Source organism: Chelonia mydas, chromosome 1 (assembly GCF_015237465.2).
Source record: "Chelonia mydas isolate rCheMyd1 chromosome 1, rCheMyd1.pri.v2, whole genome shotgun sequence".
In the NCBI taxonomy this organism is placed as follows: Eukaryota; Metazoa; Chordata; order Testudines; family Cheloniidae; genus Chelonia; species Chelonia mydas.
The window spans coordinates 207972583-207985618 of NC_057849.1; positions in this window are offsets into that span (position 1 = coordinate 207972583).

The window sequence follows — 13036 nt, forward strand, 5'->3', positions numbered from 1 at the left end:
TGGATTGTGACCATTTTACCAGGAGGATCTCTGTAACAATGACCAGTCCTCCTCATTGTTTATTACCCCACCGATCTCTGTGTCATCTTCAAACTTTACCACAAAAGATTTCATATGATCATTGATGATACTATTGAATAGCATTGGATCAAGAATTGATCTCTAGGGGACCCTCCACTAAAAACAGCCTCACTCACTTATATCTCCCCATTAACAACTAGACTTTGTGATCTGTCAATGAGCCAGTTTTTAATCTATCTAATGCATGCCCTCTTCATTCCATATAATGCAACTTTTAAAATCAAAATATATGTGGTACTAAGGCAAATGCCTTGGAGAAATGGAAGTTGAGTATATCAACACAGTTACCTTCATCAGCCAGATTTGTAATCCTAGCAAAAAAAGACAACAGGTCTGCTTGATAAGATGTATGTTCCATGGAACCAGGCCAACTGATATTATAGCAGAGCACCAAAGACAAGCTTTCTGTTTAAAGCTCAACTCTTCTAAAGGTATGTCTACACAGCAATGTAAGCCTAGGGTTAGTGGGACTTGAGTCAGCTAACTCATGTCATGGGCCCCTGGGCTTGAGCATCTACATTGCATTTTAATCCTAGGTTAAGGATTTTCTGACCCATACTCAAACCTCTGCACAGACCTGACTCAAAGTAAACATATCACAAAGTGCCTAGCTCCCCACTCCCCACAGGTGTCAACGCTCTAGCCCTGTGAATGGAGTGCACTGTGGGAAAATTCCACTGCCCACCCTGTTTCCTAATTGTGAGTGTGCTATTGATGAAATTCAGGTGCCCATAAGGAGCACGAGTACATAAACTGTATAATTAGCTCTTTTGGTGGCTGTTTCAGTAGAATGACTGCAATTTGGGAAGGCTTTATACTCTAATCTGAGAACTGGACTCCCCACCTATAGGCTGAGTCACATTGGCAGGACAATGCCCATGTGCACCTGCTCTGAGTTATTAGCCAATATAAACTTATTAGCCAAATATTTTGGTTCTCCAGTTAGGTGTGCTGCAAGCATTTCTAAGGCTCATGTGCAAAATGGATTACATTGTACATATGCAGAGACAGAGGCTAAGGGGGTTGAAAGCTAGCTATGCTTACAGGTACTGAATAGCGCAAGGGGCTTGTAATAGTCATTGAAATTAAACGGCACACAGGTGCTGTAAAGTCAAATTCAGCTACAGGCAGGCATCTGAAATAAAGAAAGGAGGTGTCTTACTACAATCTGCATCTGTCAAAATATTTTTATTTATTATATTGGAGAGATGTCACCTGAGCACAGAACAATATTCAGCAGGCACTGAAACCATTTTTTAAAAAAGAAAATAAATTACATATGCAAATACTCACTGGGTGGGAAGGATGATTAGGGTTGGAAGAGTAGATGGAAATAGGGAGAGAGGTGTTTGGACTGCAATGAGGGTAGGGGATAAATGGGAGTGGGTGGGTAGGAAAGGGGTTTGGGTGAAGTAATAGGGAAGGACTACATATTGAGAGAAGGGAAGGGGGACACCAGGAAGGGGTCATGTGTGTGAGTGGCAAGGGGACTGGGAGAGAACAGGGGTAGGGGGGCCTGTCAGCCCCACATTCTCTCCTCCCCTGTGTGTGCCATGATCAGCAGGGTGTTGCCTCTCTTGTGACCCAGGTTCTGTGTGTGGGGGGGTTCTCCTTCTGCAGGTGCTTGTGCCTCTCAGCCTACCCCACTCACCAGGATCTGGGGGCTCTTGCCCCTTTGGGTATCTGAGCCTCTCTCCCTGACCCACCATGTGAGCTGGGATCTGGGGGGGGAGCTTGTCAGAGCTCCTCTCCCTGCCAGCATCAGGGGAAGCCCTGCCCCTCTGGGTGTGAAGCTGAGAACAAGCATAGTAGACTCGTACACCAGGAACATACTGCTGATACTGGAGTGAGGCGCTGAGAAAGGGCATGCTTGATCATGGTAGCAGTGGAGATGTGGAGTGTGGGAACACTTCCTGACATGAATGGAGCAGTTCACGTCTCAGCAGTGTACTATTGTTTTAGGCTGTATTTACTTCTATAGGGAGTTCCTACTCCGTTGAAAACATCTCACTGAGATGAATGGACCACGAGGTTGCATGGGCATGTACTGTAGCTCTGTATTTCCTGGTTTTCACAAGTATGACTTTTGCTGAACTTGATGTTCTGGCAGGGTGTGAGCAGTCACCGACCAACCTTAACTCTGCATTAACAATTTTTTTTGCCATTTAATTAATTACATTTTTAGTATCTAACTCTTTGTTAGTAGAGTCGTGAATTAATTGTACCATTATTTTACCCAGGATTCCTGTCAGGCTAACTGGTCTATAGTTCCCTGGGTCATCCCTTTTACCTTTTATAAATATTGGAACTACACTGGCAGTTCTCCATTCATTTGGAATTTCCCCAGTTTTCCAAGATTTGATCAAAATTAACTCATGTCCTCATTAGCCATGTAATGCCCTTCATGGTACAGGAGAGACGGGAATCAATAGCACTGGCTATACATGAGATCCTCTATTCAAACTGATGGGAATGTACAGGACCCTGGGGTTCTCTCCAGCTGCCTGTTCTGCCTAGAGTTACCACACAGGGTAGACCATACTGGCCTGGACTAAGAGTCCTGGATTGGATCGCTACCTACACTACTGTATGAGCAATAGTCACTCATAATCTAATCAAGAAAAGGAGTACTTGTGGCACCTTAGAGACTAACCAGTTTATTTGAGCATGAGCTTTCGTGAGCTACAGCTCACTTCATCGGATGCATAGCATATCGTGGAAACTGCAGAAGACATTATAAATTATAAATATATATTTATAAATATAAATTATATTTATATAATATGTAATATTTATTATATGTATATTTAATTTAATTTAATTTAATAATATTTAATTTAATATTTAATATTTAATATTTAATTTAATTTAATAATAAATAATATTTATTATATGTATATAATAAATATAATTATATTTATATATGTCTTTATAAATTATAAATTATAAAGACATTATAAATTATAAATGGCTGTTTAAAAATAGCCAGAGCCTCGCGAACCAGCTGAGCGGCAGCGAACCAGCTGAGCAGCGGGGACAGCAGAGCAGCTCACAGCAGGAGTTTGCCTGGAGTGAGCCCAGTGAGGCTTACATCTTGCAAACGTCTCTGAGGACGCTCATAGTAGGTAGGTGATATGGAAGGGGGGGGTTCAGCTGTTGTGACCTGCACTGGATGTGCCATGTTTGTCTTTCTTCCACAGGACAGAAGCGACTTTGTCTGTACAAAGTGCAAGCTGGTCTCCATATTGGAAGAGAAGATTGAAGGTCTGGAGCAACAGATAACGACCCTGCGTTGTATACGAGAAACTGAGGATTTTCTGGACAAAACTCAGGATAGGCTTCTAGGGGCACAAAGCTCTAAAGATATAGAGCAGGTTGCACAGAGGAGCCAAGAGGCCAGTGAAGAAGCTTGGCAACATGTGACCTCCAGAAGAGGTAAGCGGAATGTCCGGGTTCCAGTAACACAGACACAGGTAACTAACCGCTTTCATGTTCTCTCCACAGGTACCATTGCGGAGAGTGGACCAGATGATATGTCTGGGGGGAGAAAGCAGAAGGAGACTCCGCTGGTTGGAAGGCATGAGATGCGATGTCCTGAGGTTGGGGGTTCCACGACCACCACTCCCAAGAGGAGAAGGCGGGTGGTGGTGGTCGGGGACTCTCTCCTCCGGGGGACTGAGTCATCTATCTGCCGCCCTGTCCGGGAAAACCGAGAAGTCTGCTGCTTGCCAGGGGCTAAGATTCGCGATGTGACGGAGAGACTGCCGAGACTCATCAAGCCCTCGGATCGCTACCCCTTCCTGCTTCTCCACGTGGGCACCAATGATACTGCCAAGAATGACCTTGAGCGGATCACTGCGGACTACGTGGCTCTGGGAAGAAGGATAAAGGAGTTGGAGGCGCAAGTGGTGTTCTCGTCCATCCTCCCCGTGGAAGGAAAAGGCCTGGGTAGGGACCGTCGAATCGTGGAAGTCAACGAATGGCTACGCAGGTGGTGTCGGAGAGAAGGCTTTGGATTCTTTGACCATGGGATGGTGTTCCATGAAGGAGGAGTGCTGGGCAGAGACGGGCTCCATCTTACGAAGAGAGGGAAGAGCATCTTTGCCAGCAGGCTGGCTAACCTAGTGAGGAGGGCTTTAAACTAGGTTCACCGGGGGAAGGAGACCAAAACCCTGAGGTAAGTGGGAAAGCGGGATACCGGGAGGAAGCACAGGCAGGAATGTCTGTGAGGGGAGGGCTCCTGCCTCATACTGGGAATGAGGGGCGATCAACAGGTTATCTCAAGTGCTTATATACAAATGCACAAAGCCTTGGAAACAAGCAGGGAGAACTGGAGGTCCTGGTGATGTCAAGGAACTATGACGTGATTGGAATAACAGAGACTTGGTGGGATAACTCACATGACTGGAGTACAGTCATGGATGGTTATAAACTGTTCAGGAAGGACAGGCAGGGCAGAAAAGGTGGGGGAGTAGCACTGTATGTAAGGGAGCAGTATGACTGCTCAGAGCTCCGGTACGAAACTGTGGAAAAACCTGAGTGTCTATGGATTAAGTTTAGAAGTGTGTGCAACAAGAGTGATGTCCTGGTGGGAGTCTGCTATAGACCACCGGACCAGGGGGATGAGGTGGATGAGGCTTTCTTCCGGCAACTCACGGAAGCTACTAGATCGCATGCCCTGATTCTCATGGGTGACTTTAATTTTCCTGATATCTGCTGGGAGAGCAATACAGCGGTGCATAGACAATCCAGGAAGTTTTTGGAAAGCGTAGGGGACAATTTCCTGGTGCAAGTGCTAGGGGAGCCAACTAGGGGGGGCGCTTTTCTTGACCTGCTGCTCAAAAACCGGGTAGAATTAGTGGGGGAAGCAAAAGTGGATGGGAATCTGGGAGGCAGTGACCATGAGTTGGTTGAGTTCAGGATCCTGACGCAGGGAAGAAAGGTAAGCAGCAGGATACGGACCCTGGACTTCAGGAAAGCAGACTTCGACTCCCTCAGGGAACAGATGGCCAGGATCCCCTGGGGGACTAACATGAAGGGGAAGGGAGTCCAGGAGAGCTGGCTGTATTTCAAGGAATCCCTGTTGAGGTTACAGGGACAAACCATCCCGATGAGTCGAAAGAATAGTAAATATGGCAGGCGACCAGCTTGGCTTAATGGTGAAATCCTAGCGGATCTTAAACATAAAAAAGAAGCTTACAAGAAGTGGAAGGTTGGACATATGACCAGGGAAGAGTATAAAAATATTGCTCGGGCATGTAGGAAAGATACCAGGAGGGCCAAATCGCACCTGGAGCTGCAGCTAGCAAGAGATGTCAAGAGTAACAAGAAGGGTTTCTTCAGGTATGTTGGCAACAAGAAGAAAGCCAAGGAAAGTGTGGGCCCCTTACTGAATGAGGGAGGCAACCTAGTGACAGAGGATGTGGAAAAAGCTAATGTGCTCAATGCTTTTTTTGCCTCTGTTTTCACTAACAAGGTCAGCTCCCAGACTGCTGCGCTGGGCATCACAGAATGGGGAAGAGATGGCCAGCCCTCTGTGGAGATAGAGGTGGTTAGGGACTATTTAGAAAAGCTGGACGTGCACAAGTCCATGGGGCCGGACGAGTTGCATCCGAGAGTGCTGAAGGAGTTGGCGGCTGTGATTGCAGAGCCCTTGGCCATTATCTTTGAAAACTCGTGGCGAATGGGGGAAGTCCCGGATGACTGGAAAAAGGCTAATGTAGTGCCAATCTTTAAAAAAGGGAAGAAGGAGGATCCTGGGAACTACAGGCCAGTCAGCCTCACCTCAGTCCCCGGAAAAATCATGGAGCAGGTCCTCAAGGAATCAATCCTGAAGCACTTACATGAGAGGAAAGTGATCAGGAACAGTCAGCATGGATTCACCAAGGGAAGGTCATGCCTGACTAATCTAATCGCCTTTTATGATGAGATTACTGGTTCTGTGGATGAAGGGAAAGCAGTGGATGTATTGTTTCTTGACTTTAGCAAAGCTTTTGACACGGTCTCCCACAGTATTCTTGTCAGCAAGTTAAGGAAGTATGGGCTGGATGAATGCACTATAAGGTGGGTAGAAAGCTGGCTAGATTGTCGGGCTCAACGGGTAGTGATCAATGGCTCCATGTCTAGTTGGCAGCCGGTGTCAAGTGGAGTGCCCCAGGGGTCGGTCCTGGGGCCGGTTTTGTTCAATATCTTTATAAATGATCTGGAGGATGGTGTGGATTGCACTCTCAGCAAATTTGCGGATGATACTAAACTGGGAGGAGTGGTAGATACGCTGGAGGGGAGGGATAGGATACAGAAGGACCTAGACAAATTGGAGGATTGGGCCAAAAGAAATCTGATGAGGTTTAATAAGGATAAGTGCAGGGTCCTGCACTTAGGATGGAAGAATCCAATGCACGGCTACAGACTAGGGACCGAATGGCTAGGCAGCAGTTCTGCGGAAAAGGACCTAGGGGTGACAGTGGACGAGAAGCTGGATATGAGTCAGCAGTGTGCCCTTGTTGCCAAGAAGGCCAATGGCATTTTGGGATGTATAAGTAGGGGCATTGCCAGCAGATCGAGGGACGTGATCGTTCCCCTCTATTTGACACTGGTGAGGCCTCATCTGGAGTACTGTGTCCAGTTTTGGGCCCCACACTACAAGAAGGATGTGGATAAATTGGAGAGAGTCCAGCGAAGGGCAACAAAAATGATTAGGGGTCTAGAGCACATGACTTATGAGGAGAGGCTGAGGGAGCTGGGATTGTTTAGTCTGCAGAAGAGAAGAATGAGGGGGGATTTGATAGCTGCTTTCAACTACCTGAAAGGGGGTTCCAAAGAGGATGGCTCTAGACTGTTCTCAATGGTAGCAGATGACAGAACGAGGAGTAATGGTCTCAAGTTGCAATGGGGGAGGTTTAGATTGGATATTAGGAAAAACTTTTTCACTAAGAGGGTGGTGAAACACTGGAATGCGTTACCTAGGGAGGTGGTAGAATCTCCTTCCTTAGACGTTTTTAAGGTCAGGCTTGACACAGCCCTGGCTGGGATGATTTAACTGGGACTTGGTCCTGCTTCGAGCAGGGGGTTGGACTAGATGACCTTCTGGGGTCCCTTCCAACCCTGATATTCTATGATTCTATGATTCTATGATATACACACAGAGACCATGAGACAAAACTTCCTCCCACCCCACTCTCCTGCTGGTAACAGCTTATCTAAAGTGATCATCAAGTAGGGCCATTTCTAGCACAAATCCAGGTTTTCTCACCCTTCCCCCCCCCCCCCACAAACTTCCTCCACACAACTTCCTCCACACAAACTTCCTCGTGGCTGGATTTTACTAAAACTAGACAAGCCATTTACAACGCACACTTTACTTCTCTACAAAAGAAAAAGGACACTAAACTTTCTAAACTACTACAGGCTACAAGGGGCCACAGCAATGGTTCCCTCAACCCACCCAGCAATATTGTTAACCTATCCAACTATACTCTCAGCCCAGCAGAAGCAGCTGTCCTATCTCGGGGCCTCTCCTTCTGCCCCTCCACCCCCTCGAACATGATACAGTTCTGTGGTGACCTAGAATCCTATTTTCGAGGTCTCCGACTCAAGGAATATTTCCAAAATACCTCTGAACAACATAATGATCCACAGAGGCCTGCCTACCAACATTACAAAAAGAAGGATTCTAGGTGGACTCCTCCTGAAGGTCGAAACAGCAGACTGGACTTCTACATAGAGTGCTTCCGCCGACGTGCACGGGCTGAAATTGTGGAAAAGCAGCATCACTTGCCCCATAACCTCAGCCGTGCAGAACACAATGCCATCCACAGCCTCAGAAACAACTCTGACATCATAATCAAAAAGGCTGACAAAGGAGGTGCTGTTGTCATCATGAATAGGTCGGAATATGAACAAGAGGCTGCTCGGCAGCTCTCCAACACCACTTTCTACAAGCCATTACCCTCTGATCCCACTGAGAGTTACCAAAAGCATCTACAGCATTTGCTCAAGAAACTTCCTGAAAAAGCACAAGATCAAATCCGCACAGACACACCCCTGGAACCCCGACCTGGGATATTCTATCTACTACCCAAGATCCATAAACCTGGAAATCCTGGGCGCCCCATCATCTCAGGCATTGGCACCCTGACAGCAGGATTGTCCAGCTATGTAGACTCACTCCTCAGGCCCTACGCTACCAGCACTCCCAGCTACCTTCGAGACACCACTGACTTCCTGAGGAAACTACAATCCATTGGTGATCTTCCTGATAACACCATCCTGGCCACTATGGATGTAGAAGCCCTCTACACCAACATTCCACACAAAGATGGACTACAAGCCATCAAGAACACTATCCCCGATAATGTCACGGCTAACCTGGTGGCTGAACTTTGTGACTTTGTCCTTACCCATAACTATTTTACATTTGGGGACAATGTATACCTTCAGATCAGCGGCACTGCTATGGGTACCCGCATGGCCCCACAGTATGCCAACATTTTTATGGCTGATTTAGAACAACGCTTCCTCAGCTCTCGTCTCCTAACGTCCCTACTTTACTTGCGCTATATTGATGACATCTTCATCATCTGGACCCATGGAAAAGAAGCCCTTGAGGAATTCCACCATGATTTCAACAATTTCCATCCCACCATCAACCTCAGCCTGGTCCAGTCCACATAAGAGATCCACTTCCTGGACACTACAGTGCTAATAAACGATGGTCACATCAACACCACCCTATACCGGAAACCTACTGACCGCTATTCCTACCTACATGCCTCCAGCTTTCACCCTGACCACACCACACGATCCATCGTCTACAGCCAAGCTCTGCGATACAACCGCATTTGCTCCAACCCCTCAGACAGAGACAAACACCTACAAGATCTCTATCAAGCATTCTTACAACTACAATACCCACCTGCGGAAGTGAAGAAACAGATTGATAGAGCCAGAAGAGTTCCCAGAAGTCACCTACTACAGGACAGGCCTAACAAAGAAAATAACAGAACGCCACTAGCCGTCACCTTCAGCCCCCAACTAAAACCCCTCCAACGCATTATTAAGGATCTACAACCTATCCTGAAGGATGACCCAACACTCTCACAAATCTTGGGAGAAAGGCCAGTCCTTGCCTACAGACAGCCCCCCAACCTGAAGCGAATACTCACCAACAACCACATACCACACAACAGAACCACTAACCCAGGAACCTATCCTTGCAACAAAGCCCGTTGCCAACTGTGCCCACATATCTATTCAGGGGACACCATCACAGGGCCTAACAACATCAGCCACACTATCAGAGGCTCGTTCACCTGCACATCCACCAATGTGATATATGCCATCATGTGCCAGCAATGCCCCTCTGCCATGTACATTGGTCAAACTGGACAGTCTCTACGTAAAAGAATAAATGGACACAAATCAGATGTTAAGAATTATAACATTCATAAACCAGTCGGAGAACACTTCAATCTCTCTGGTCACGCAATCACAGACATGAGGGTCGCTATCTTAAAGCAAAAAAACTTCAAATCCAGACTCCAGCGAGAAACTGCTGAATTGGAATTCATTTGCAAATTGGATACTATTAATTTGGGCTTGAATAGAGACTGGGAGTGGCTAAGTCATTATGCAAGGTAGCCTATCTCCCCTTGTTTTTTTCCTACAACCCCCCCCCCCCCCAAGACGTTCTGGTTAAACTTGGATTTATGCTGGAAATGGCCCACCTTGATTGCTGTGCACATTGTAAGGAGAGTGGTCAGTGTGGATGAGCTATTGCCAGCAGGAGAGTGAGTTTGTGTGTGTGGTTTTTGGAGGGGTGTGTGTGGGGGGGGGGGTGAGAAAACCTGGATTAGTGCTGGAAATGACCCACCTTGATTATCATGCGCATTATAAAGAGAGGTTTCAAAGAGGGATGGGCTATTACCAGCAGGAGAGTGAGTTTGTATGTGTGTGTGTGGGGGGGGGGGGGTGAAGGGTGAGAAAACCTGGATTTGTGCTAGAAATGGCCCTACTTGATGATCACTTTAGATAAGCTGTTACCAGCAGGAGAGTGGGGTGGGAGGAAGTTTTGTCTCATGGTCTCTGTGTGTATATAATGTCTTCTGCAGTTTCCACGATATGCTATGCATCCGATGAAGTGAGCTGTAGCTCACGAAAGCTCATGCTCAAATAAACTGGTTAGTCTCCAAGGTGCCACAAGTACTCCTTTTCTTTTTACGAATACAGACTAACACGGCTGTTACTCTGAAAATAATCTAATCAGTAAGCGTTAAGAACAAGTTCTAAGAGGGTGAACAGGAAGCCCTACAAGACTCTGCTGCCACTGATGGTCACTCTTAGAAGAAAAAAAAGCAGGTTGACCCAGAGGCGGATATGAGTACAGGCTTCTTTATTGCGATACTTGGTTTTTTGGACCCCATTGTTTAGTAAGCATTGAATTAGTTACAGGACAGTCTTTTTGTTTGGGTTAGTATGTACATGCCTACATCCGGTACAACTCCCCCAAAACCCTTATTAAGTAATAGAAACACTTACTGTTAGTAAACCCACCTCTATCTATTACTCATAGCATTACACATACTTTTACCTTGAAGATACATTTCTTTGCAATAATTTGTTGCCATAAATTTTCCTTGTCAGCAGTTCTCAGGGGAGGCAGGAAGGGGCTGTGAACAGTTCTCAGGGAAAGGAAGGAAGGGGCCCTAAGCCGGGACTGGTTTATGTAGCTGAGAAAGGGAGGTAAAACATTCCTTTTACCTTCTTTTATACAAGGGCATTTCTCCTGCAGCTTCTACAGCTGCATTTTATTAATCTTTATGAGCAACAGAGAAGGGAAGAATCTGGCAACTTATATTTTAGACAAATACTGAAAAATTTGCAACTTATGTATTAGACACGAAAATATTGCCTACATATGCCTTTGTCCACTAATACCATGTCAGCACATTAGTAGCTTATTGTTATACTTAACCCTGAAATATCCCAACAGTCACATCTGAAGAAGGAAACACTCCTAATGCCAATGTACCACTGACAGTCCTGTTCCATTCAGGAAGCCCTGAGAAGTCTGGGTTCCACAGAAGGAGCAGGGGTTGTTCCCTGTGTTTCTGATACAGCTGATCCCAGGGGTACCATCCCAGATCTGTGGTTTTAGTGGCATGGCTATAATTGTGAAAGCAGGGTCTGAATGAGTTCTCCCGACAGATAGCTGGGATGGGGAGAGACTTCAGGAACAAACTGTATTTATATGAACACACGTACTCTGCCAAGATATCCAGTAGATAGAGCAGTGTTGCTCAAAGTGATCAAATCTGGCTGGTGTTGGGTGACAAATCACTTTAGTACTGAATGCAGGCGTAGTGAAATGTTATCAATATTGTCTGTTGCAGTGCCTCCTAAACTCTCCAGCCTGGGCTGTCTCTCACAATGCCTTGCTAGTGACAAGCAGAAAGCACCTCGAGGCACAAGCAGCAAGCCCCTCCAGGCATGGTTATCACTCAGCACAACTGCATGTGGAGCCCCACACCCAGCTAGATTGCATGAATGGATTTGTTCCTGGATATTTGTTTGTTCCTCATGTTCCTGTGGTTAATTAAGTTAGTTCTGTTTCTCTGATCTTTTCCTGGGGACTGTACCTTGATGTGGCAGGGGAGCTTGTGTGTTCCAGTGACTGGAAAGCTATGCTGGCAGGAGTGTAAATCCTGATAGGGCCACCCAAGCTGGACAGGCCAAAGGGGAGCGACCAGATGAAAAGCAGTAGACTCGTCACCCAGGTTGAGGGTGGAGTGGTAGGCCAGCAACCCATCCTTCTAAAAAATGTTAAATTATAGAAGCAATCAGGGCAGCCATTCCTGCATACAGCATGACAGACTGGGAAGGTGAAGCCTTGTTCATGTCCTAAGCAACACCTGAACAGCTGTGCTTTGCTTAGCATCTCTTCCTCCATCTCCTGCTTTGAGGGGTTTGGGTGTGTCCCTGATCATCGCTCCTTTGTTATGCTCCTAAAGACTTTCTAAAGAAACCATTCTGGGGTCCATAATTACTCATTGTCAACAAACATTTGTTTTATTTAGGTAACTGTTGTCCAAAACAACACATGGGAAACATTAGTCATCACTTCTACTACCTATTTGTGGGCTAGGTTATAGTAATAGCACAAGTGATCCAAAATCCTCACAGTGTACTCCCCCAAAATGCCCCATGCATACACTTCACCCACCTACTCTGTGGCTTTTACACTGAAACCAGAAGCAGACCAGGCGTGAGAGAAATTCTGAAAATCTATGCATGGAATTGTTCTGCAAACATGAAACACACATAACAGTAAATAAATCATATGTGGTGCCAAGCCAGTTGTCCAGTGTTGTCTGGGGGGAAAGAGGGGAAGTTCAACAGGAAATAAAAGTGTGAGTGTCCCTTCCTTACACAATTTCTCTCAACTAAAGTTGCCCCTTCCCCACACCCAACAAACACAGCAAAGACAGGAGCAATATTAGTTCTGTAGACATGAACACATTGAATAAACCAAATGTGGTGCAAAACCACTCGCTGTTCCACAGAATTTGGAACTGAACAAAGTTAAAGGCAAGAAGTGGGGAATGGGGGAAAAGGTTTCTTCATTCAACTCCTTACAGTTCCCCCAACCAACATCAACTTAGCACAGCAGCAATATTTGTTCTGTGGCTGGGATCTTCAAACAGAAAAGCAAATAAACCTAACATTGTCAGGGGCTACAAGTAAGAACAGTTGCTTGCTGCTTTTTCCATGTTATTTGGAAGAAAACTAGTTAGCTTATGAGACCGTCATGTGGGACTGTGTCAAAAGCCTTGCTAAAATTCAGGTATATTATGTTCACCTCATTCCCCCTATCCACCAAACCAGTTACCTTGTCAAAGAAGGAAATCAAGCTGGTTTGGCATGATTTGTTCTTGGTAAATGCATTCTGGCTGCTAGT